Source organism: Dasypus novemcinctus, chromosome 30 (genome assembly GCF_030445035.2).
Source record: "Dasypus novemcinctus isolate mDasNov1 chromosome 30, mDasNov1.1.hap2, whole genome shotgun sequence".
NCBI classification, from domain to species: Eukaryota; Metazoa; Chordata; class Mammalia; order Cingulata; family Dasypodidae; genus Dasypus; species Dasypus novemcinctus.
In genome coordinates, this window is record NC_080702.1 from 41,725,859 (window position 1) to 41,753,568 (window position 27,710).

Genomic DNA, 27,710 nt, shown 5'->3' on the forward strand with positions numbered 1-27,710 from the left:
ATAGATGGAGTTCCATGAACAACTTTAAGAGTACACATCATATTAAACAAATAAAGAAATAAGAGAGAGGAAGAATTGGAAAGAAAAGGAAAGGTGAAGTTGCCTAAAAAAATATATGAACTAAGAAGTAAGAGAAATAATACTTTTTTTTACAATATGAATAACCTTTGAAAATGTAGCAGAGATAAAAAGACCTTCATAATACCTACAACAAATAGGAGAATTTATTATCCTTATATGTATTTATATATATATTTAAGCAAAATACACATATATACCCAAATTATCAATGAATGGTGATGAGTAGAGGAAAGAATGGAAAGAGATAGCCAATCCCTGAGAGAGAAAAATTGCCCGTTGCAAATATATGAGTTTTCCCAAAATTAATCTCTAACTTAAATATATTTCCAACCCAAATCTAATAGTATTTTATTATAGCTTCTGACAAGCCATTTCCAAAGGTCAAACGAAAGAAAATAAACAAAAACAGTCTTAGGTAGCAACACCATTCCTCCTTACTTAAGGAGTTGTTTTTTTCCCATCCTGATTTCCTGAAGGAGAAGGCTGGAGAATGGATGCAGATGGGCAAACAGGAAGTATACAGCACAGTACTTAATTAATTTTAGTGCTTGTCCTTCCTCTTCCAGTTGCATTTTTTCTCATAAAGCAGTATTTATGTAAATTTAAAAAATTACCCCATAAGACTTTTTCAAAGAACCTCACTTCAAAAGGCAGTCATCAATTTGTTTGATCCACATAGCACTTTATATTAGATAAGCATGACAAGTGGTATTATATTGAAGTTTAGGAGATTAACAGAATTTTCAAAGACCAAATAGGGTCTAGACTTATAAAACAGATCCATTACATTTATGTGAAATCTCAGAGATGCATATCTTGAAAAAGGCTATTTGAAAATGAACAATCTGAGTAAGATGAAAGGATCTTGAACGTCATCATTACCACTGTATTTCCATTGGGCAGAAAGTTGCATCTCCAAAATGAATTTGACTTTATTTACAAGAGTTCTTACCCTACATACCCTCCCTCCCTTCCTTCCTTCCTCCCTCCCTGCCTCACTCCCTGCCTCCCTCCCTCCCTCCCTCCCTTCCTTCCTTCCTTTCTTCCTTCCTTCCTTCCTTCCTTTCTTCCTTCCTTTCTTCCTTCCTTTCTTCCTTCCTTCCTTCCCTCCCTCCTTCCTTCCTTCCCTCCTTCCTTCCCTCCTTCCTTCCCTCCTTCCTTCCTTTCATCCTTTTGTCCTTCCTTCCTTTCTTACTTCCTTACCTCCTTCCTTCCTTCCTCCCTCCCACCCTCCCTCTCTCCCTTCCTTTCTCACTTTCTTTCTGACTTTCTCTTTCCTCCTTTTCTCCATTCTTTTCAACAAAATTTACATACTTGGCTAATAAAAGAGAAAGAGAAATTCAACACAATGGGATGGAAAATGATTCAAATTCTTTGATATACTTGCTAAGGCTGAGAATAAAATTTGATTCTGAGTTACTTGATACTAGTAAGTAATTCAATTCTCAATAATCAGAAAAGAAGAATATGTTATTTTCTCAGAAAAAAATGTCAGATATTCTTAGAAATCATCTCTAAATATGTTCTCATCTAAAATATGTTCTCAATTAGGACCCCTAATTTAAGTAAGATTCTGAATTGCAAAGTGAACATAGTACATCATAAGTTTTACAACTAATAAAATGGAATAATATGCCATGATTATTTCTTGAAATCAGAGCAAGACATTAAATAGACTGCATTTCAGAAGCTAATGCTCAGCACATAAAGCTTCCTGCATTCTCTATATGATCAGACCTGGAATCTACAGAAGCTAGAAAGGAGAACACAAATTCCATCTCTTTTAGATCATCTTCCCTACAATCAGCATTTCTGCCAGACACGCTTTTGTGTCGCATAGACATATTGAGGTTATTCTCTCCAACAAATCCAGAAATGGTGCAGTAATTAGGAAGGAAATGTACTATCAAGTATAAAATGAAAGTTGTAATCATATAGAGCATAGTAAAACATTGTGGTATTTGTTCAAGAGGCGAAAAGTCAAATAAATACATTAGGAAGTTCAGAAAAATGAGTTCTTTATATATAAGAATCTATTATTCTTAAATCTGGTCATGGAAATCTGGGAGATAATAAGGAATAGTCCATAAATGGTATTGGATCACTAAGACTACCATAAAGAGATGAAAGAAAGGAAATGTTGATAGTGTTTATAAGGGAAATTAGGAAAACAGAAGTGCAAAACAAAGTGGGAGAATATGTGTAAATTTGGTTATTACACACAAAATGAATGCAGATTACCCATCTTCATGAGTGTATTTGATATAAGCAAACAAAAATACTATTTAAATTTAAAAATTTAGATGGCTGAAAGATGTGTTCCTGAACACTTAGAGAGAATGTAGGAAATTCATGTGTTAATTGAGGATAAATTACATTACATTTTTATCTAATACCTGAATGCAAGCATGGAGTAGATTTTCATCAGTCCCCCAATTTGCTTTAGGAACCAAATGAGATAAAACTTAAGACTTATTTCCCCCAGAATGTGTTTTATTCCATAACCCATGGTGAGTGTTCCTATCTGGCTTTAAAAAAAATAATATAGCACTTTGGAGCAAAGATGCAGCCTAGTAATCCAGCACTGGAAGCCAAGATGGAGAAGACCTCGACAGCTGCCATGACCTTCCCCTTGGTGCTGTGGTGGACAGGGAGGAAAGTGACCCAAACACTGCAGAACACCAACATGCTGAAGGTCAAGAACTTGGCTTCATTAAAGGTGTCAGGCAGGTTCCTGGCCATGAAAGCTACAATGAAGCTCACAATGGCCAAGCAGCCCAAGTATCCCAGGACAAAGTAGAAGGCAGTGTCTGAGCCCTTATTGCACTCGATGATGATATAACCAGGCTCAGAATGTGCATCTTTATCAACGAATGGGGGAAAGGTTCCCAGCCAAATGCCAGAGTGTCATCTGAATCAGGCAGCAAAAGGGAATAACAAAGTTAGGTACCCCTGAAATCAGCCACTGTCTCATCCTTCTCCCTGGAACAGTGACTTTGAATGCCAGTATCACTGTGATTGTTTTGGCCAAAACAGTGGACACAGCCACAGTAAACACAATTCCAAATGTGATTTGTTGGAGGATACAGATGGCTGTGTTTGGGCAACCAATGAAGAGTACGGAGCAGAGGAAGCAGAGCTTGAGGGAGATGAGCAGCATGTAGCTGAGGATCCTGTTATTGGCCTTGACTATGGGAGTGTCTCTGTGCTTCACAAAGACCTCAAGAATAACAGTGGTGAGGAAAGAGAAGCAAAGAGCTGTGCAGACCAGAGCCATCCCCAAAGGGTCTCCATAAGCCAGGAAGGTCACAGCTTTTTGGAGGCAGTGATTTCTCTCCCTGTTTGCATACTGATGATCTGGACACTTCACACACTCATCCATATCTGATGAAAAAAGCAATATGTCATCAGCGCATGATCAGTAATTTTAACTTATTTATATGTCCCTAAAAGAAACACATTGGATACTTTCATCCATTTTTGTCAACTTGCATTGACTTCAAGAAAGTGTGTGTTATAATCTGTTTATTTTTCTTCCCTCAAACTTTCTCTTAGAGCTCTGACCTTTTGACATTCAGACGTTCAATTGGATAGGAGTTGCTCTTTTCATTCACTGTTGACTTTTCATTCAGTTCTTCTTAAAACTATATTCACTGGTGGATAACATATACTCATAAAGGGCACATATTATAATTGCATGATTAATGAATTATGAGGAAGGAAACACATGGGTAACAACATAAAGGCCAAAAACTGGAACTAAGCAGCCCATCTGAAGCCCCTTTCCTAACTTCTTCAAATAATTACATCTCCCACATCTTCAAAGGTGCAACCTTGTTGATTTCTAACATAGATTACTTCTGCTTGGGTCATTTTACTCATACTATTTTTATGATATTCTTCTATGTTACAGTATGCAGATCCGTTTTCTTTTTACTAACACGTCTAGTCTGATAAACCTTCATTTTCTCTTCAACTCTGCACCCATCTGCTAGTAACGTCTATTCAACTTCCTGACTCTGGAGATTTGGTACTTCTAGACCTCTCTTACAAGATATTGTACAATATTTTTTTCTTTTTTTACTTTCATATTTCAGGAGTGTAATGTTTACAAGTTTCTTTTAAGTAGCCTCATATCTCAGAAATTCATTTTTTACTTGTTGCCAAATAATGTACTGTGGTGTGTATGTCCCATATTTTATCAGTTTAGCTCTTGTAGGACACTTGCATTATTTCCACATGTTTGTATTGTGAATAATGCTGCTATAAACATTGTGCACAATTATCATTCTGAGAACCTCTTTTCACATTTAATATAAACCTAGAAGTGGATTGCCAGGTCATGTGGTGATTCTATATTTAAATTTTTAAGGAAGTCTTGTAATGCTTTCCACAGTGGCTGAACTCAATTGCATTCCCACAAACAGGGCATTAGAATTCCAATTTCTATGATTCCTCCCCAACAATAGTTATTTTATATTTTTAAAATATAGTTATCTTTTTGGGATGTGAAGTAGTAAAAACTATTCACTTATACTGCTGGATAGATTTCAATTATATTAATACATCATATTTTATTTACACAATTTACTTGTGATAGATGTTTATGCACTTTGATTATTAATAATAATGCTGCTCTGAGCATCTTTAGATACTTAGTACAAATATGATGCTCCATTACTAAGTCATATGCTATATAAATATTCATCTTTGTAAATAATGCCATCCACTTTTCCAACTAGTTACACCAGTTTAAATTCTAGCAATCAACATTCATTCCAGTTGGACTACATTCTCTTAGACCTTTGACATGAAAGTTGTTTAATTTTTGCTATTATGGGGGATGTTTTGAGATTTTCAATATGAATTTTGCTTGGAATTTCTTGGTGAGTAATTAATCTGAACACAAGCTCATATGTGCATTGCACATTTCAAGATGTTTTTGAGGAAAGAGCTTGTGCTCAAGCCATGCACTTTTTATTGCTGTATTTTCTGTCTCTCTTGTGCTTTAGTAAAAGCACTGTGTACATGCTAGGAATGACTTCTCACTGGCTAGAACTATTTTACACATTTTATCCAATGTTGGTTGTTCCCTTCTATTTCTAATTTCGTAAACAATGGTTTTGTTTGTTTTTAAATAATGAATGGGTGCTCAATTTTATTCAATGTTTTCCTGATTTTTTTTGAAATGATGGTTTCTCCTTTTCGAGATGCTCATGAACTGATGTTTTTTGCATAAAACAATCCTCATCACAACAAGTTTTTATGTTATACAGCTGGATTTGGATTGCCGCTTTTCTTTTCAGCAAATGTGAGTTTAGGCTCAAGAGAAAAAGTGACCCATTAATTTTATTTCTTACAACAATGTTATCAGACTTTGGTACCAAAGTTAAGCTTTTCTCATAAAATTAAATGTGCAGTTTTTCCAGATTTTCCTAATATCTGGAAAAGTTTGAGTAGATAAGGATTCATTTTTCCTTGAAAGTTTGGTTGCGTCTTTCAGTGAAGTCATTGGTCTCCCAATTTTTTTTTAGTAGATATATCATTTTAAACTATGGTTTAATATCCTAAGTAGATATGAATATTTTAAGATTTTCCATTTTTCATGGGACAGTTATGGTAACTTCTATTTTTATGGGAATTTGAGAATTTTATTTTAATTTTCAAATATTTTGACATGAAGTTATTTTACCATCCTTTTATGATTTAATATTTCTGTACATATTTCCCACTTTTAAGTATTTTCATTATTTATTATGCAATTTTTCTTAATTCGTTTTTCTATCAATTTATCATTATCTAACAGTTTGTCTTTCATTAAATTTAGCTTTGAGTTTTATCCTTTCATATTTGTCTTTTATTACATTTTCTTTTTCTACTTATTATTTTCAATCTTCTCCTTTCTTTATGTTTACTCTTATGTTATTATTTTAGTTTGTGATATATAAACATCAGAATTTTTTACATTTCAATATGCATACTAATAATACACACATAGGAATATAAAATTTAATGTTAAATATTATTCTCTGAGGATACCTTTAGCCCTATCATATAAGAAATGAAATATGGCAATTTCAATTTTAAACATTTCATAAATCCTTTCGTACTATTTACTTTAAAACATGGGTTATTTAATAGTGTATTTCTTAATCTCCAAATGTGTGGGAATTCACTTTGTGCATATACTATTCTTTTACATGTGCACATGGAATATTTACTCAAATTTGCCTTATAACCAATGTGTACATGAAGCATTTTCCCAAGTTGACTAAATGCCAGGTTATATCATCAGAACAATATGTCTCAAAAAACTGAAACAATAGTAAACGTTTAGGGGAACTAAATTGCATATTAATCACCAAAAGAAACTTAGAAATTTGCCACCACTGAAGTGATTCTATAATTTAATATCATGAACATGAATAATTTCAAGATGTTAATTATATTACGAAAAGAATATTAAAGCCTATTCTACATCATATCTCAAACCCCATCCTCAATATTCTGTGTGATCCTGTCACATTGAAACTCTTTTCCGGTACTCTGAATCTCTGAATATTATATGCAGTGGTGGTTTCCTTTTCTACATTTATAATAATTTGGCCAAGATTTTATTCCTCCCTTCACTCATTTTATATAATACTAAGTTCCTGCCTCTCTGACGAACCCATGAGACCCGTCCTCTCAATGAAGGTACAGGTCAACAGGTTCCTGTTCAAACATTCACTGTGTGCTTTAAGCATGGACAAAAAAAGTCTATGTTTTCTCCCCAATTACCTGGGAACTTGAGGAGAGTGGAAACTAAAACTCCTCATTAAGGGTACGTTAGATCATCTTCATTTTGTACACAATAGAAATAAATATTTCTAAAATCATTCCCAAACATTCTGAGCAGCTGCTCTGTGTCATGAACAGTTTTAGGCACAAAAACTGAGGAAGGTCTAAACACATTACTTAAATATAATCTAAACAAGCTTTCACTCAATACGGAAATCAGGTACTTGTAACACCATGTATTAAATTCCAAGAGAGGGAGGAAAGGTGTATTAATTTGGTGGCATCAACAAAAGGGATTCCTAGAGACTATTTGGCCTTACACGTGTCTGAACAATGACTCAAATAAGCTAGTTCTGGGCAGAGAATTACTGTCATTTCAAAGGGAAATATTTTTTATTGTAAAAATGAAATACTACACAAAGGAAGGAAGAATTTTGTTTCTGTAGTTGTCCTCCAGATTCTTTCTAATACCTTGTATGAATTGGGTATATAAAGGAGATTTGGGGACTTTTTTGTGGGCATAAACTTACCTGTCTCATTGGAAATCTCATTCTCTGGGCAGGGGGTGCAAAGAAAACAACAGGCAGCCTTTCCCTCCTGAAAGGTTTTCCTGAATCCGGGAAAACACTTTTCACTGCATACAGATTTGGGAATCTGGGAAGAAATCAGATACATGCTCTTAACAGTGAACCTTTAATTCACCAGTATTTAGAATGTTGGGGTATTGGAGCACCAACAAATTTAAATTTCAAATACCTAAGTCAAATTAATTGATAAGATATCAGGTTTATTACATGATATGAAATATAATAATTTAGATATGTATCTTTAAATAAATGTTTTCTTTTTCCATGCTTTGGATAGTAGGTGAGAAAAGTTATCAAGTGAAAAGGTAAGTGGTTAAACTAATAATTTTGTCATTTACTTAGTAGGAAGGAGGGTAGAAAGTGTCTGTGTTGGTTAGGTTAATGTGTTAACATGATCAGTGTTTGGTCAAGTAAACTATGGGCTAATTGTTATAAAGAATATTTATGGATGTTAGTCATCATGTAATAAACTGCATAAATTGCTGATTACATGTACAATCAACCAGGGAGATTTCTGTCAACAATGAATGAAGTTTTGTACAATCAGTTGACTACTTTAAAACAGAAATCGATTTCAGGATTTGGAGAGAATTTCCCAGCTTCTGTTTGGACAGGCAACATCTCCTGGGAACTGATCAAGGGCCTTCATGGGACCTTCATTGGAGCCCCTGTTTTCAGCCTGCCTGCAGAATCTGGACTTGGCCATCCCTGTGGTCACATGAGAGAATTTTATTAAATCTCTTTCTAGTCACAGATATCTCCTGTTGATTCTGTTTCCTTAGAGAAACTTGACTATTAAAATCTCCATGACAAGATTTTTGTTATTTTGGTGTAATACTCTGCATGGTAATTGGGTCCTACCCACCTCTGAAAATCTGTGGCCCATTCTATCACCTCCTCCGATATAGACAATTGTTGATCCCGTGGCACAGCTGAGTCAAAATGTCCTACTTTAACTTTAAGTCCAAAACCTTCTGGGAAATTCCAAAAGTTGAGAATGTCATAACTGGCTTCCAATTTCCTTTCATCATCAAAATACACTGGGTCACCAGCAGGATTATTAAATTGGATGTTCTTCAGAAATGGGTGCAGCTAAAAGAGACACACCTGCGAGGAAGTGGGTCCTCTGATCAAGGACAGATCACCAAGGTCGGAACATCCCTGATTCTCTGTCATCCCTACTTCCTAAGGCAATTTTATTATTAACATTCAATTAAGTAAAAAAAAAAAAAGAAACCTTAAGGAGGACTAAAAATTCACAGCATAAAATATTAAGTTTCAGGGGAAAACATCAAGTACAATGAGATCAAAACAATCTGTGCGTGTGGGATACAGACAAACCTTATTGGAAAAATCATATCTAAACACTCTCAATTGCTAACTGAATTCTCCCCAAGCAAGGTCATCAATATCTGAAGAGGATGTAGAATTAAATGATATAATTTATATACATTATCTAACACAGTGCCTAAAAATAATTAAAAAACTAGTTTGTCCCTGCTGTCATGCAAGTGTTCAATGGAAGAGGACTAGGTATTTTATATTAAAAACTTTAGGTGGGCAGAATATTGAGGGCCTTAGTAGCAAGAAGCATTGTCATTGATTAATAACTCCTTCCCTCCCTGCCATTGGCACCTTCCTGTTCATTACCATTTCTGCATAGGGATAGATTTACCTCTTAGACAGTGAACAAGCATATCATCTCTTGCACTTTTCAAGAGACAACCCTAAACTTCCTGACTTGAGCATATGCTACGTTCCAAAAATTTTATGATTATGACATGTTGGGAACTACACATCCTGTTCAATGGAAGAGGTATTACCTGCCAAGGGGAAAGGACCAGTCCATCTCCATTTTGCACTGACTCCATTTGGACTTTCTGAAGAAGCATTTCATGAAAGCTCTGAGCCACAGCATACACTGCATTATACACATTATAACTTCCTTCATTCATGTCCTTGTCAAATAGCCACCAAGGCAACAACTCCAAGGAGGCATTGGGAGGACAATTCTCCAGAGTGTTACAATCAGATTCAGAAACAAAACAATCAAAAGAGAGGTACCACAGTTTAGTGAGGTAAAAGTTTTCCAGGTATTTTGAAGGTTTAACTATCTGGATGAAAATTTTGAAACCAGGCATATGAGCAAGGTGGTGTGAAAAAATGAGGGCCCCATGGAATGAATCAAGTAAAAAGTTTCTCCCACTGGTGGTAAAATCCCATTGTGAGGTTGTAACCCAAACTTTCCCTAAAACTAAGAATCTCTATCTCCAAAAGCTCAATCCCATTAGAGAGTCGGAGTCACCGTAAATGACAGTCACATTCACTGATGATTCTCTGATGCGTAAATGATATTGCCAGTCTTTTGAGCTAATTGTCCTCTCAGTGACAGGGATCATTTCCAAAAAGGCTGCACAGACTCCATTTTTGTCCATCTCTGCTCTCAAGTCCCAAAGAAACTTCACACCTCTCTTGTCTTCTGAGATGACTAGTCCCACCCAGTTCCAGCTGAAATGGAGCATCACTGAGACCATTGCAAAGGTCAAAGTTGTGTCCTTGGGAGCCATCTGATAAAGAGTTGACCACTTGCCATCATCACTCAGTTGTGGGTCATAGAGGCCAAAAGCAAGCTAAAGGTAGGAGTGAAAGAGCCAGTATGAGAAAGAAGATTGGTCAGAAGCACAAAATCAGCTCTGATGAAAATTAAGCAATGTATTATTTTTAATTATTTTATTTTTAATTAAATTGTCTTTTGCTTTTAAGATACATAGATCACACAGAATGTTACCTTAAAAAATATGAGGTTCCCACATACCCAACATCCCAATCCACGTCTACTCCTACATCAACATCTTTCATCAGTGTAGCACATTCATTGCATTTGGTGAATACATGTTGGAGTATTGCTGCACCACAGGGATTAGAGTTTACATTGTAGTTTACCCTCTCCCCCCATTACATTCAGTGTTTATGGTAGGATATTAATGTCCAGCATCTGTCCCTGCAATAAAATTTTGGGCAACTCCAAGTCCCCAAAATGCCTCTACATCCAATCTCTTTACCCCTCTCCCTGCCCTCAGCAACTATAGTACCCACTTTCTCCAGATCAATGCTACAGTTTCTTCCATCACCGGTAAGAATATTTCTTTAGTAGAAAACCAGTAAGTTCACTCTAATCCTTTTTACTCCTCCATCATGTGGACCCTGGATTGGTGATGTCCACTCCACTTCTATATCAAGAGTGCACTCAGATCCCACATGGTTGATGGATGTGATTCTCCTACTTTGAGTTGTAGATACTCTCAGTTCCTAATTGTGGCGGTTGACCAACTTCAACCTCCCTGTTAGCTGACCTAGATAAGAAGATACAACCATAGGTACTGGTGCTCCAGAGGGCTACAGAGACACACAGGTCTATGATCATGGAAGCTGACTCTGGAGTTCAGTGCCTTGTCCGTGGATATTATTTTGGAATTTGTTTTCCTCAGTGTGATGGAGGTGGACTCAGATGTGGCCTTTCTACACATGCCTCTTCTGTCACTTGTACTGGAACTGTGGTTGGCACTGGGGTTTATGTATATTCAGGAGATTTGAACCTCAAGAATGACCAAATTGCAGCTGGGCCCTGAGCCTCAGCAGAGTTGTAAATCCTACTCACTTGATCATTAAACAATGTTTTAAACAGGAAAAAGGGAAGATTTGCTCTTCTTACTTTCTAATCATCTCCCACTCTCTGAGACCATAATGGAAACTAACTGATTAGTTTCAAGGGTCTAGGAAACTCCTTTGGCTTTTACTCACTTGGTTTCTCATAAGTTCTAGAAAATGACATGTGAACATCCCACCATGTCTCTGTGTACTGGCTGTAACCTTTGAGACATGAGTAAACACAATTCCTTCATTTGACCTTTTCTTTTAAGGTTCCTGAAATTAGCAAAGGAAATACTAATTTATCCCTCCTCCCATGTAATGAGGTTTACCTGTGGAATTTTGTAGAGTTCCAGCAGTGTCCCAATCTGGGCAGAAACTGCCCATGTTGTTCCTGTAAGAGCTGCTACAGACTTGCTCTCTTTCCTACAGGTGTAATTAGGAATGTCCTTGCCCAGCCCTGATTGCCAAATGATGGGATTCTCCAATGTCCTCTGTTCACTGTGTAATGAATTGTACAGATCAAATCCCAAAGTAATGTTGGGTAAAAGATGGGGGTTCCTGTTGATCTCTTCAATAGCAAAAACCAAGGCCAGAACATACTGGTAGTTCTTGGTCTGAAACCTGTATGGAATGCAAAGTTATATTTAGGCAGAAGAATCAAATCATGATTATATTCAAATTCAATAAAATGACGAAATTAAGGATGAAAGCACAAGTGGACTCATTCTAGATTAGCTTTTCTGAAGCCGTGGAATGTCAGCTAATCCTAAAAGAGCTAAAAGAATTTGAATGCTATGATTGAATTCTGCATTTTTGGAGGAAGATGATACTGTTTACAAAGGAAAGTGTAATGAATGAAAAAATTCATAAAGAATTTTTAATTTATACTTTATATCAGGAAACAAGAATTATTTTTTCACATTAACATATTATTAAATGGTTTATATAATAGCGGGATTATTGTCATGAGTTTAGAGTAATTCTAACTGAAGGGTATATCTCTTCAAACCTGCAGTTCCACAGCATAAGCAGAATTGGATGAGAGAGGCAGAGGGGCATAACATCTGTTTGGTGAGAAGTGTCCACAAGAAGACTGATAAACAATTAGCCTTAGGTTCTACCCCATCAAGTTGTGGATCTGCCCTCTTCCAATGGTGACATACTGGGAAGAATGTCAGAGCACAGAATAGGAAGAATCATGCAAAGCAGGAATGTTTGGGACAAGAAAACTGATGAAGTGCAAGGTGATCCCTGCCTATACCTAACAGGATTGGAAACACTGTAGTGTACTAAAGGGAAAGGTGTCATGATGCCTAGAATTTCTCTTAACCATTTCTTAATCAAAATATTACAATCCTAATAATACTAACAATTAATCCAAGATCTTCCTTTGTACTCCCTTCATATGACCCTTACTCTTTTCAACTTTATTGTTGATTTGTGCACAGTTCCACTTCCTTTAATAATTACTCATTTTGCAGGACAAATGAAGTTTCTTTCTTTTTTTTTACCTGGCAACTGAATTTCCAAGAACAAAAGCCTCCTGCATCCATTTCAAACACTCTTTTTCGCATGCTTGATTAACACACTAATAGCTATCGCTTGCTATACATTTCAACAGTTAGACATAGGTTTCCACATGTGCTCAATCAAACTTGTTAAATTTTTCAAATATAATTTAGATTTAGTAGATACATGTTGTCATTTGAGAGAGAAATATTGGAATTACTCAGTATGATGCCTTGTTTATAACTTGTTTCATTGTTTTTTGAGGATATTCTATATGTATATGTTTATAATAATTGCTATTCCTTTGTGAAGATTTGAACCTTTTATTATAAGGAATATACAACTCAATTCCTAAGGAAGCATTCTATCCTCATCCATTTATAAATACTCTTACCTCTGGTTAATTATGATTATTACTGTTAGTAATCTAGGGTATCTTTATAGCTAATTACACAATTGGCTTTCAAATTTTCATTTTTCTTTAAATGTGTCTTATAAACACATTTTACAAGGAAGTGGGATGGTATAGTCTCTATGGAAAAAAATTGAATTACCTAGTAGGAATCTCTTCCACAATATAGAAAAAGAAGGCGCACCATAGCTGTGACAAACAACAAGCAGAAAATTATATGAAATAATCTTTAAAAATACTATTAGTGAATTAGATAATAGTTTACTCAGTCTTCACTTTCCTGCAATGATAAAAAAAAGTGCACACTCAAAGAAGTAGATGAAGCATTAAAGAACATTGAGCATCTAACTGAACATATTATTTATGAGAAGAGTATTTTCTTAATATGATTAAATACCAAAAAAAAATGCACTCAAATTGAGAATTTAGACTTTGCTTAATGCAAAGATAGTGAATCAAAATTGGAGGTGGCTGAAGGTCAGGCATACAAGGATCACCCCCACACAGGGGCTGATCTGCACAGTCTAATACTCTCCCCATTCAGGATCTGAATGAGCCAAAACCATTAGCCAAGTTTGCTGATGCAGAATATCATATGCATCATGTATTGTTGGATGCTCTGTGCTTGAAGAATCCCTGAACAAAAAGCATTACCTTTAAAATCAAGGGTAGGACGAGGTCTGTTAATTTCAGTATTGCTTTGTACCTTACTGGCATTGATAGACTATTAAAAATGAAATAAAATAACAGGCAAAAAAGAATGGAAAAAAAGGAGCAAACCATAATCTTGCTGGAAGCATGAGGTTCACATGGGAAACGCAAGAGAAAATGTGAAAAGTATTTGTTTTTTATAAGGAAGTAGTCAATCATATATAGAAAATTCTTAACATTTAAATATTAATATCAATAATTCATTAAAATTTATGGGAAATAGATATGATAGCAATAGATTAATAATATATTCTTAATATTAATTATGGTATAATATTGGGCAATTTCATTTATATATTTTAATACAAGTAATAATTAATATAATTAATAATTGATACCATTAAGACATATTTTAATAATAAATTCACTGTAAATTTACCTGTAATTCAATTTGTCTGTTACCTGTGAACAAGACCACAAAGCTCTACTGAGGAATGTAAATGCATAACAAACAGGGAAGTGGGTCTAATTCAGTGGTTGAGCACGGGCTTTCCATGTAAGAGGTCTCCCACACTCAATCCCTGGTACATCCCCAAAATATTATACCTATGTCAATAGTCTACAAACGTTCTATAAATTTTAGTAGTATTATTATTGAATTAATGAAAGTGTTCTAATAATGATAGAAGTAATGAATGTAGAAATATGTGATAATACCAAATATCATTGATTGTACATTTTTGATGAATTGTATGCTTTATGAATATGCATCAACAAAATATGACTTATAAAAGGTCATAAGTCTAGAATATGAGAAGAAGATGAAAGCTTTGAAAGTCTGAATCAGGCATAAATAGAGTTTTCAGAGTGTGAGCTTGCAGTTTTTTACTTTATTTTTAAAGAAATTTTAGATTATAGAAATGTTAGAGCAAAAACATAGGGGATATCAATGACTCTTCTACATCCCCCATTCCTATTTTCCCCTATGAATAACATCTTTCTTTAGTGTGGAACACTTTTGTCAATTGGTGAATATATATTGAAGTATTGCTACAAATCATAGGCTATAGTTTATGTTATGGTTTACACTTTGCACTGTGCAATTTTATGAGTTCTGTCATTTATAATGGCTTGTGTATGTCATTGCAAATTCATGCAGAACAATTCCAATGTCCCCAAAATGACCAATGTTGCACCTATTCTTGCCCCTCCCTCCCTTCAGAACCTCTGGTGACAACTCCCTTTAGATCAGTGCTACAAGATGTTCTTAATAGGGGAAAATGTGAGAGAGGGAGGGGTTGGAAGAAATGGGAATTTCCTATATTTTCAAAGAGACTTTTCTGTAAAGTAAAAGTTCATTGAAAATAAAGTGAAAAAAAATAAGACACCGGGGGAACATACAGAACAAAGTATAAACATACATAAAAGATAACAGTATATTGTGTTTATAAAACAGTTTTACAAAACATAAATACAAATATAATAGAGAGAATAAAAAAGAAGAGCAGCAGTGTATGACAGGAAGCATAGAGAGATCGCGATGGCATGATTTTGCTTTTTCTTTTTTCTTATTATAGGAATAATGAGAATGCTCTAAGAATGAATGAAGTAATGAATGCACAAATATGTGACTACATCAAATACCATTGATTGTACACTTTGGATGAATTTATGTTTTATTAATACATGACAATAAAATTGGTTTGTTAAAAAAATAACAGTTCACAGAAGACTGAGCTTGTAATTTTAAAACTATACTTGAATATTTATGAAAATCCTACTTCTGTGTTAAAGGTTCATGAGAGTACATTGACGCACACAGGAGTGAATCCTGAATGGAGAGAGAAAAAGTTTTAATATTTAATATAGCATATTATGCAGTACACGTGAGGAAAATTATTAATAGTAAAGTTAGTTTGGCAGACAACAAATGGGAATTTAATTCACTCAGGAAAAATATATCTAATGTGAATTTAAACATGAATATAAATGAAATATAAGGAAGCTCCTCAAGGAGGCATGTGATAGAGGTGTATGCCTTTTATTCCATATGAATTGTTTCTTTTCACACATAACATTCTTTGCTTCTTTGAGATATGATTGGGGGCATTTATGGGACTTGGAGTTGTCCTAAATGATATTGCATGGGAAGGTGCTGGTCATTATGCACCCTGCCATAGCCCACTAATTGGACTGGGAGAGAGTGTAAACCACAACGTAAACTATTATCCATGCAGTGCAGCAATGCTACAAAATGTATTCACCAAATGCAATGAATGTGCCACAATGATGAAAGAGGTTGTTGATGTCGGAGGACTAAATTAGGCTGGGGTGTGTGTTATATGAGAATGTTATATACTTCTTTCCCTTTTTTATTTATTTTTAATTTTTAATGTTAAATTAAAAATATAAGTGGTCCCCATATACCCTCACCAACCCACCCCAATCCTCTGACTTCAACAACCCCCTCAACCACAGAGGCACACTCATTGCACTTTGCAAACGCACCCTGGAGCACCACCACACCACATGGATAACAATCCACATTATGGTTTACACTCTCCCACAGTCTACACAGTGTATTGTAGGAGGATGTATAATGTCCAGCATCTCTCCCTGCAACATCATTCAGGGCAGCTAGAAGTCCTGAAAATGCCCCACATCACATCACTTCTTCCCTCAACCTGCCCCCTGCAACTACCATGGCCACTTTCGCCATATCAGTGCTACAATTTCTTCCCTTAATAGTCACAATATTTCCATAGTAGAATATCATTAGGTCCACTCTAATCTATATTTTATTCCTCCATCCTGTGGACCCTGCGATGGTGATGTCCACTCTACCTCTGTATCAAGAAGGCCTTAGATTCCACATGGATGCTGCATGCATTTCTCCTGCTTGCAGTTGTAGGCACTCTCAGTTCCCTTGTTTGGTGGTTGACCACCTTCACCTCCCTGTTAACTGGCCTGTGTAAGTCCAATGAAGCAGAGGGTAGGAGTTGCAAGACTCTGGATTTACAGAGGCTCAGGGCCCAGCTGGCACATGGACACTCCAGAGGTTCAAGTCTCCTGAGGATAAACCAACCCTAGCGTGAACTACCGGTTAAGTAAAAGTGACAGAAGAGGCATGTGTAGAAAGGCAACATTTCTTTGTGTTGTATGTTTAATCAAAAAATACAATTAAAAATAATTTAAAAAGGCATATACAATTCATGAACAGATAGATATGATAAAGAAAAATTAGAGAACATGAAAATAATGAATATTCTAGTTAAAATAAATTATCAAATTAAAATATGAAGAGCAAAATCTTTACCTGAGCTGAACATACTCATCAGATGTTTGACAATTGAGATATAGTTCTGTGGAAATTATCAAGACCTCACAATAGAATATGAAAGAGATGAAAATTTTTAAGAAAATAAGACTTACAGATTTTCTCTAGAGTAATTCCAGCACTAAAAATGTTTGAGACAGAAGCAGAGTGAATAACTGAAAATCCAAATTTGAAGAAATAATGTAGGAGAAATTTCCAAAACATAGGATAGATTTTTTTCCATTTAAAAGATATCCAATATGTGATAGGTTGAGCCAATAAAAATCAAGCCACCCATGAATATGTTGTGGTGAATTTGCAGACTACTAAGGATTTATTAGTTTCTCCAGGAACCGCAAAGATCAGATTATGGACAAAGTGCCAAAGTATAACACAATAAAACAAACAAGAATATATTAGCATTGAATTCAGGATTTATTGACTTTCCAGAAACACTTGTGAAGGTACTGTAGAAGAAAATTATCATGTGATGCTGCTCCTCTTAGTTGTTAGAAGTGACACATTCCTGGGCTTTGTCACTTTTCTGGCACTAATCCTTTTCATTTCTTGAAATGGGGGTCAATGCATCATCCTATTTTGCTTTGCCTTAATTCTTGTTCCTTTCCCTCCCCTGCTAGACCCCACATATGCTGCTTCAAAATAGTTTGTTTTTGCCGTCTATTTGAGATAAAACCCTGAAGTAGCTGCCAAACACAAGCCAGTTTTCCTCTACACAAGACTTCCAATAATTCAGATCACTTCTCTTTCATTTTACCTTTTCTACTAGAATCTGTGATCATTCTGCTTTAAACCACACATGGATACCAGATGAAGGTCATGACTTAATGACTTACAGAGGAAATACATGCCTCCTAGGCCAGCATTAAAAGACCTTCAAGATCTGATCCAGCCTAGTGACTCTTTTCCTCTGCATGAACCCAAGTCTTAATAAAAATGGTGTCTCTACCCCTGGTATTTAAGCCAGTTCTTGAGTCAACCCTGGGCCTCAATTCATACACTCAACCTCACATTAATATAGCCTGTGCATAAATTCAAACTTATTCTATATCCAAGCATGCCTAGTTCACTGGAAAGCCAACTGAAAAGAATAAACTCTAGAGGCTTTGGATATTCAGGGAGGTGTTAATTAAAGATTAACTGTAATGTGGAAGGTTCATGCTAAAAGCTTACCTGGAATGTGGAGAATATGTGTTAATTGAAGTTCACCTGGAGGATATAACCTCTATGATACTCAGATAAAACACTTGAAGAAACTAAAAAAATTCCTTTTGCATATAAGCACCATTTGACTCCCCACTTCTACATCCTCTGTATAAAAAGAACCAAAATTCTTATTCAGGGCTCAGTTTTCATTAGGACAAGTGTATTCCAAGTTTGGCAAGTTGTAACACATCTTTCTTCTCAGAATTCTTGCCTCCTGGCCTTCAACATCATGTGCACCCAACTTCTCTCTGCTACAACATCTCTGGGGGCTCATCTTGGATACACTGAGAAGGTCAGAGGCAGCAACAGTTGATTGGCTCCAGGACATCTCTGCGGAGCATGGGAGAGCTCAGGTGAACCCTGCCCTGTATGTCCCTGAACTTTCCCTTAGTTTCAAAAGAGGTTGTGGACTCCACAAGAGCCCTCCTGGAGAACCGAGAGACACTGGAAAGTTTAAGCGACCTTGAGAATGAAGCAAAGAGTTCTGCACACCAGAAATGTAAGACACCCAGGCGCAAAACCCAGGAAAAGCATCATTCTAAAAAAAATAGGACAGGAGTCTGATCAGCTCTCAAGAGGAGACCCCAGTACTCCTTAGGAAAAGAGAGGAAATGGTCTTCTCTAGGTCCAATAAAAGAAAGGGATGGTTGTGTGTGTGTGATTGTGGAGGCTGCGTGAGATGCAGAAACACACTTCTGCAGGGCCATCACAGAGTCCTGATCCATGGTTCTGTGATGACCTCATCTAGTCAAGGGTGGTTTGGATGGCCTCCCTGCAAGGGGACCCTCTTCCGAGTTGGGGGTTTATACCGACCTGCTAAGGCTAAGAGGTTTCGTAAGCTCCTGCAAGGGAGGTGGCTGGAAATGGATGAAGCTTTAGGCTGAGTGAGTGTTGTGCAGCACTGGCACAGGGTGGAAACATGGGAAACCCACAAAGTAGGACCACATTAGGTTGTATGCTAAAAGACTTTCCCTGAGTATTCCATAGAGAAGTATTTACCATAAAGTTCCAGCCAGGAAAGCTTAAAATACTTTCTGAATTATAATGGCCAACTTTTGGCATGGGCTGGCTCTAGGAGGGCACTTTTGACCCCCAGATGATCTATAAAGTTCACAACACAGTGACCAGAAAACCAGGGCACCCTGACCAGTTCCCCTACATCAATGCCTGGCAATATGTTATAAGTCAAAATCCACTCTGGTTAGGGAAGGTACAACTAAAGAAGCCAGGATTTACCTAATACAAAAACCCAGAAGAGCTTCCCAGGGACCAAGCCAAAAAAGGACTGTGCAAAGTTTCCAGAGGAAGTATGCCCCAAATCCAGTGCCAACCCACCCATTCTAGAAGGGCCAAATGAAAATTACCTCTTGCCACCCTATGCAATTGCTCCTACATGGGCTAAGATAAGGAATGAGGTGAGCCAATTTCCATAAGTAGTGCTCCCCTATTGTCATTTGTGCTCAGAATTGCACCACCCATACCTTTCCCACAGCTGCCTTTATCGCCATCCAAATCAGGGAATGCACCTACACCATCCCGACAGCTGCCTTTATTGCAATCTGCATCAGGAGGTGCACCTACTCCGTCATCACAGCTGTCTTTGTCATCATCTGCACTGAGAAATGCAGCACAGCTGCCCACACAGACATTTGCCCCTGGCAGCCCAGTGCTGACCATCAGTCAGGAAGAAGTCCCTGAAAAACAACAACTCAGATCATGGGGAGCCTCAGAGGAAGGGGGAGCAGGGAGAAGGTCATTCCAACTCCCTGAAGCCCAAACTCAAGTTTATTATGATGCAGATGGCCAGATTCAAGGGGGAAACCATACATATGTGTACCAGCTCTGGACTACAATGGACTAATTTAACTGGAAAAGCCATACCCCACCATACTTGGAGAAGCCTCAGTTCAGGGCAGACCTCTTCCAGTCCATCAAACCCACCTGTGCTGATTGTAAACAACTCATTATGACCTTACTTAACTTTGAACAAAGAATGTGGGTCACACAAGGGGCTATAACCTGCCTTAGAGTGCACCCACCTGAGGGAACCTTGGACAGTGACCAAAATGCCCACACCCAGTTCCCAGTCAAGGACCACCAATGGGATCCCAATCACACGACTGGCCTCAACTGACTAGAAACTTTCCATAGGACCATAGTTGAAGCTTTCAGAGCTGGGAGTCAAAAAGCAGTAAACATGGCAAAAACCACCGAAGTCCTACAAACTTTCAATGAAAGTCTGGCTCAAATCTATGAGAGACTGTGGTAAGCATTTTGTGTCTACACAGCCTTTAACCCAAATGCTTCCAAAAGCCAAACAATGGTCAATGCAGCATTTGTTGCACAAGCACGGGCTGCCATCTCAGAAAGCTACAAAAGTTGTATGGCTTCACTGGAATGAATATTTCTGAGTTCTTGGAAATAGCCACCAAGGTTTACATCAACCGTGGTGTAGAGACCAGGAGGGAAGTTAACCGGAAGATGAAAAAAAAGTAGGCTTTCTCCCAGCAACAATTGTCAATGGATGCAATCCTGTGTCAAGGGAAATAAACCGGGAAACCCCTGCCTCAAGAAGAGAGAGGTGCCCACCCCTAGTGTGAAATCACTGTGCATACTGTGGGGAGGGTGGACATTGGAAGCAGGAATGTCCTAGCTGGCCACTCTACCACATTGCTGAAAAATAAGCAGCCAAAGTATTAGCCAGGAGAGCTAGGGGAATGTCACAAACTAAATATTCGGTTAGTAAAAATTCAGAAGGAAGACCTGCAAATCACTTCATTGGACTTGCAGGAATACAAGACTCTGATTGTTGATTATTGGGACAGACCACGCTCCTATTTTCTCTGCCCCACAGAGCCTATGGTTGGAGTCCAAATTGGGGGTTTCTCCATACATATGATGGTCAACCCTGGGACTAAGCACTCTGTAATGACCAAACCAGTCCAGGCATTATAAAAAAGACAAGCCACTATCATAGGGGCAATTGGTAAAAGTTCCCAGCAACCATTTCTCCATACCAGGACCTGCAACTTTGGGTGTTAGGACATCATTTATGAATTCTTGTATCTCCCGGAGTGCCCCCTCCTGGGTTGAGACTTGCTGTCTAAACTACAGGCTCGAATTATCTTTAATGCCATGGGGCATTCCACAGTAACACTGGACCACCAAACCTTCCAAAAATAGTGCTAACCCACCCTCTGCAGGAGGAATGAGACTGTTTGGCCTGAGGGAAATTCACCAATCTATGGCCACACAGCTCCCCTTCAAAGATGTGTCCAAAACATGGGCAGAGGGCAACCCAAAGTGGTTGGCACATGACATTACTCCAATTATTATTGAAACAAAGCCCACACACAGCCCAATTAGCATAAAGCAATATCCAGTTTCATCTGAAGGGCAAGAAAAAGTCTGGTACATATTTAGAGATTGCTGAATGAAGGCATCCTAAGACCATGCCAATCTCCATGGAATACGCCACTCTTCCCAGTTAAAAAGGCTGATGGGGATAACTGCCCAGTCCAGGACTTGCGAGCAGTCAACTCAGCAGTAATAACTCTATATCTTGCAGTCCCTAATCCATACACTCTCCTCAGCTTGATATGCTCAAAGGAAATCTACTTTTTATGTCTGGATCATGAAGATGCCTTCTTCTGCATTCAGATAGTGCTCCAGAGTCAAATGATTTTCATCTTTACCTGGGACAATCTGAACTCCAGCAAAAACCAGCACCTAAGTTGCACACAACTCCCTCAGGGAATTTAAAATGCACCCACTATTTTTGGACAATCCCTGGCCAGTGATCTCAAATCCTTTAAAACAGAAAGCCATAATTGTTTTCTCCTCCAATATGTAGATGACCTCATCCTTGGAAGTGCCAACTATGAAGACTGTGCTGGTGGAACCCATGTCTTTTTAAAACATCTGCAAAAAAAGGGCTATCAGGTGTCCAAGAAAAAAGCCCAAATCTGCCTACCTCAGGTCAAATATCTAGGTTATAAAAGAGTGCAGGGGCTCCATGAATGGGGACTTGAAAGAAAGGAATCAATCTGTTGCCTCCCTGAACACAACAACTGCCAAAAGTTGTAAGAATTCCTTGGAGAAACTGGATTCTGCTGCATTTGGACCCCCAAATTTGGGGTCCTCACATGCCCTTTATATGAAGCCACAAAAGGGGGAGATAATAACTACCTGCTCTCACTAATCCCACAGAAGGATGCTTTCAATGCTCTTAAACAAGCTCTGATGGAAGCACCAAGCTTTGGACTTCCAGATCTCAGAAAATCTTTCTACATATATGTTCATAATCACCAAAGTATTGCACTAGTACTCACTCAATACTTCGGTTCCTGGCAAAGACCTGTAGTTTATCTATCCAAACAACTGGATTCTGGAGCCCAAGGATGGCCCTCACTCCTGCAAGCTGTAGCAGCTGCAGCAATACTAACACTAGAAGTCATAAAATTAACTCATGGGCAACCTATACTGTTTTAGTTTCCACACGCATTAATCACAAACTTATAAGCCAAAGGAACACACTGGCTGACCAGCAGTGGCCTGATTAAATATCAAACCCTATTTTGTGAAAATCTATCCATCCAACTGGAACTTGTAAAAACCCTGAACCCTGCTATTCTGCTACACATCATGCCAGGAATTCCAACCGAAAACTGTTTGCAAACATGGTAAGAAGTTTATTTCTGTCAGCTGGACATTCAAGACCAGCGACTACCAAATCCCAACATGGAGTTCTTCATGGATGGGAGTAGTTTTACTCACAGCAGTGATCAGCAAGCGGGATATGCTGTAATAACATCTGAGACCACAGTAGAGGCCCAGCTTCTCCCGTGTAACACATCAGCACAAAAATCCAAAATAATTGCCCTTACCTGAGTCCTACCACTGTGGCTGTGGCCAAGGTTAACATCTTTGCAGATTCCAAATATGCCTTTCTTACTCTGCATGTACCCAGATCACCTTCAAGTCCTGAAAATGTTCCCACATCATATCTCTTCTTCCTCTCCCTACCCTCAGCAGCTACCATGGCCACTTTCTCCACATTGATGCTACAATTTCTTCCATTACTAATCACAATAGTTCCATAGTACAATATCAGTAAGTCCACTCTAGCCCATACTCTATTCCTCCATCCTGTGGACCCTGGGATGTTTATGGCCACTCCACTTTTATATCAGGGGTGGTCTTAGATTCCACATATATGATGGATGCAATTGTCCTGTTTGCAGTTGCAGACACTCTTGTAAGTGCCTACTTACCACGGTAAGTCCAATAAACCAGAGGGTAGGCGTTTCAAGTCTGAATAATTTTCTTATGTTAAGCAATCATGCATCCTGGAATAAATACCACATGCTCATGAAGGATAACTCTTTTTATCGCCTGTTGAGTTTGATAAGCTAGCTTTTTTTGAGGGTTTTTGCATCTATATTCAAATGGGAAATTGTCCCTTGGTTTTCTTTACTTGTGAGATCTTAAAGTAGCTTTGGGTTCACAACAACTTTAGCCTTTAGAATAAATTATGAAGAGATCCCAATTTAGAAGAGTTTGTGAAGTATTGGAAATAATTCTTCTTTGAATATTTGATAGAATTCATCTTTGAAGCTGGCTGATCCTGGACTTTTCTTTCATGGAATGTTTTTACTTACTGATGCAATCCCTTAACTTGTTATAAGTCTGTGGAGACCTATTTCTTCTTGAGTATGTTTACATATGTTGTATGTTGATAGGAAGATGTACATTTCTTTTTCTAGATTGTTCCCATACCATTTTCTAAGCTTTCACATATATCCTTTAATATCTGCAATTTCTAGCAATGTCCTCAGTTTCAATTTAGATTTTATTAATTTGTCTCTTCCCTTTTTCTTTTTCAATGTATCTAAAACTTTGAAACTTTACTGATCTTTCCCAAGAACCAACATTTTATTTTATTTGATCTCTCAATTGTTTTTCCATTTCATGTGTCTCCACTCAAGTATTTCTTATTTCCCTCCATCTACAAACTTTAAGTTCTGTATTCCCTTCTTTTCATAGATCCCCCAGATCTGTAGAAAGACTAATGATTGTTCTTTTCTATTTTTAAATGTAGACACTGATAGCTATAAATTTCCTTTCAACTTTCAAATCCACCCCTAGAATGACCTAACATAAGAAATTCATCACCTGAAAAATAAATAATAATAAGGATCTTGATGGGTAGAGGAGTTCATATGTTAGCTGCAGTTCTAGTGAACTGTCAACACTGAAGTCCTTGAGATTCTGTATTAGTGAAGTGGGTTCATAAAGGCTTGAAGTCCAAAGTTCTCCTATGTAAAATCTCTGAAAAGTACATTTCATTGTGGGGATGACTCAAAATCAGGGTCTGATCATGTGGGATGATAAATTAAAAAGTAAGATGAATTCAAACTTTGCCAAAGAAGTTGAAGTGAATACTAAATAATAGGCAGATCACATTTTTTTTCAAGATTAGACACTAGCTCACAGCAATTATTAATCTCAAAATGCCACTTTGGTTTTCATGTCAAAGGAATGGATGGCTCTGGAGTCAGGTGATGAAGGAGTTATTGGCCTTTTTCTAGTTCACAGAGAACACAGTAGGTTATATAAAAACTCTGGTATTATTTCCTAATATCTGGGAAAACTAATGGTTGGCAGTGGACAAAATTAACACATGGCTCTGCTAAATCAATTTTAATGAAACATATCCATAAAACATAAAATCCCTCTAAAATTTACAATGGACTTTGGTATAATTACAGAGTTGTGCATTCATCACTTCAATCAATTTTAGTGATTTTTCATTTCTCCAAAAAGAAAAATATCTATAAACAACTACAAAAAAACACACAAAGGAATCAAGCAAAAGAACACACAAAAAGCCTACCCCTTGGTAGTCACTTCTCAATCATGTTATCCATCTCCTGCCATACATAATTGCTATTCTATTTCTGTCACTAGATTTTATTTGAATTTTCATTTTGTTTAGACCAAATATAACAATAGGTAGTAATTTCTGCCTACATTCTTTCACTTATCATTAATTATTATTAATATAAAATATATTATTATACTTTACAGTCCATAGTTTTTTTATTCTGTTTTTCCCCAAATCATCCTGATACAAACATCTTAGAACATCAACATATATTTTTTACATTTCATAGAAAACATCCTTATATATGCACTATTAGCAATATTAATTTTTCACAAGAAGGTTTTCTATGCTACCAAGTTCTAAGTTTTATATTTTCTTCAGTTGACATAATTGACCTTGGAATTCCCTTTCAAACACTACTTTACTTATATACTAGGGCTGCTAATTACAAACACTATGATGTGCTTTCAGCATATTTATGCATTTCCAAATGTTAACAAATACACTTTTACCAAGTCTGCACATATTAAAACTCACCTTTCAAATCTATAAACTCATTCTATTTTCTAATGACTTATATTCTATCTTTTAACTCCATGAATTTGCTCTTTAGGCTCAGTTCATAATATCAAACTCATACAGTGTTTCAGTTTTTGTGTCTAACTTGCTTTACTCTGCATTATGTTCCCTTGGTTCCTCTAGGTTGTCATATGCTTCAGGATTTCTTTCTTTTCAGAGTTGAATAATATTCCATCAAGTGTATATACCACAATATTTTTATGAGTTGCTTACCATAATTGTGAATAATGATGCTATGAACACAGCAGTGCAGATATATGTTCATATCCTAGCTCTCAGTTCCTCTGGGTATAAACCTGTGTGGAGCCACCCGGAGCTACGTGCATTTGCGGTCTCCAGCAACATGGCGGTTTTCATAAGTACGCCTACTCCACCCCTGTGCTTCCGCCTTCTTCTTCCCCTTTCCCCAGTTTCCCGGGCAAAAAGTGTCGCACCTGCGCAACAAGATGTTGAAGCCATGACCAGCATTGAAGACTCGCAACCTATAGCAAGTGGTGTAACAGCATTTTATTGCCTTATATGGAAGAGCTGCTTCATCAGCCTATCACCCCCTGCTAATACCCTCCCCTTAGTATATATTCTGATGCTCTGCTCTCAATAAATGGAGACTTGATCAGAATCCTGTCTTGTCTCCATTTCTCTCGCCTCTTGTCCCCCAATTCCCACTGCCTCTTTCAGGTGCCGGTTCGTTTGACCTGCAGGCCGGGTCATAAACCTAGTAATGGCAATGTCAGGTCACAAGGCAGATCTATATCTGACCTCCTTAAAAACTTTCAAGTGGAATTACAGAGCAGCTGTGCCATGCTACAGTTCCATCAATAGTGAATAAGCATTCTTATCTCTCCAAATTCTCTCCAACACTGGTGGAATCCTTTTTTTTTTTTTAATCAGGACTTTCTATTAAGTGTGAAATGACATCTTGTTGTAGTTTTGATTTGCATTTCAAAAAAACTAGTGATACTGAACATTTTCTCATGTTTTATCACTATTGGATCTCTTCTTTAGAAAACTGTCCATTAAAGTCATTTGCCCCCTTTTTAAAATTTGTGTCCATTTGTCTTTATATTGTTGAGCTGTCAGATGTTTTTATATGTCGTGGATATTAAAGCCTTGTCATAAGTGTGGTTTCCAAATATTTTCTCACATTAAGCAGGCTGACTTTTGACCTCCCTCACAAAGTCCTTCAGGTGCAAACATGTTTAGTTTTGAGGAAGACTCATGTATTTATATTTTCTCTCATTGCTCAGCTTGGGGAGAAAGGGTTAAGAGAACTTCACATACCTAAAACTTGAAGATGTTTCCCTATATTATCTTCAGGAAATTTCCTGAACTTTACATTTAGATATTTCATTCATTTTGAGTTGATTCTTGTGTGGGGAGTGACTTAGGGTTCCGGTTTCATTATTTTGGTTAGTAATAGTCATTTCTTCCATGACCACTTGCTGGAGAACCTGTTCTCTCTTAGTAACATGAACTTGGTAGGATTATCAAAAATCAGTTGAACATAAAGCAGGGAGCCTATTTCTGAATGATCAATTCTATTCCAGTGATCATTTTTTTCTGTCTTCATGCCAATACCATGCTGTTCTGACCACTGTAGCCTTGTGATGCAATTCATCATCAAGAAGCAGGAGCCCTCCTACTTCATTCTTCGGTTTTAGGAAGTCCTTAGCTCTTCAGGGCCACTGTTCCTTCCAAAGAAATTTGGTAATTGACTTTTATATTTATTTAAAGTATGCTGTTGGAATTTTTTAATATGATTATGTTGAAACTATAAATCAGTTTTGGTAGAATTGATATCTTCATGGTATTTATCCTCTAATCCATGAACAAAGAATATACTACTAATTGCTAAGGTCTTCTTTGATTTCTTTTCACATTGCCTTTTTTTTTAGATTCATTTATTCTTATTTATTTCTCTCTCCTTTCTCCCCATTGTCTGCCCTCTGTGCTCATTAACTATGTGCTCCTCTGTGTCTGCTTGCATTTTTGTCAGGCAGCACCAGGAATCTGTGTCTCTTTCTGTTGTATCAT

General features: G+C 37.1%; 1 pseudogene; it reads right to left on the reverse strand.

The window, feature by feature from the left end:
• Positions 1 to 2,601: 2,601 nt before the first annotated feature.
• LOC131276844 (vomeronasal type-2 receptor 116-like) lies at positions 2,602 to 19,888 on the reverse strand (annotated as a pseudogene).
• Between the last annotated feature and the right edge of the window lie 7,822 nt (positions 19,889 to 27,710).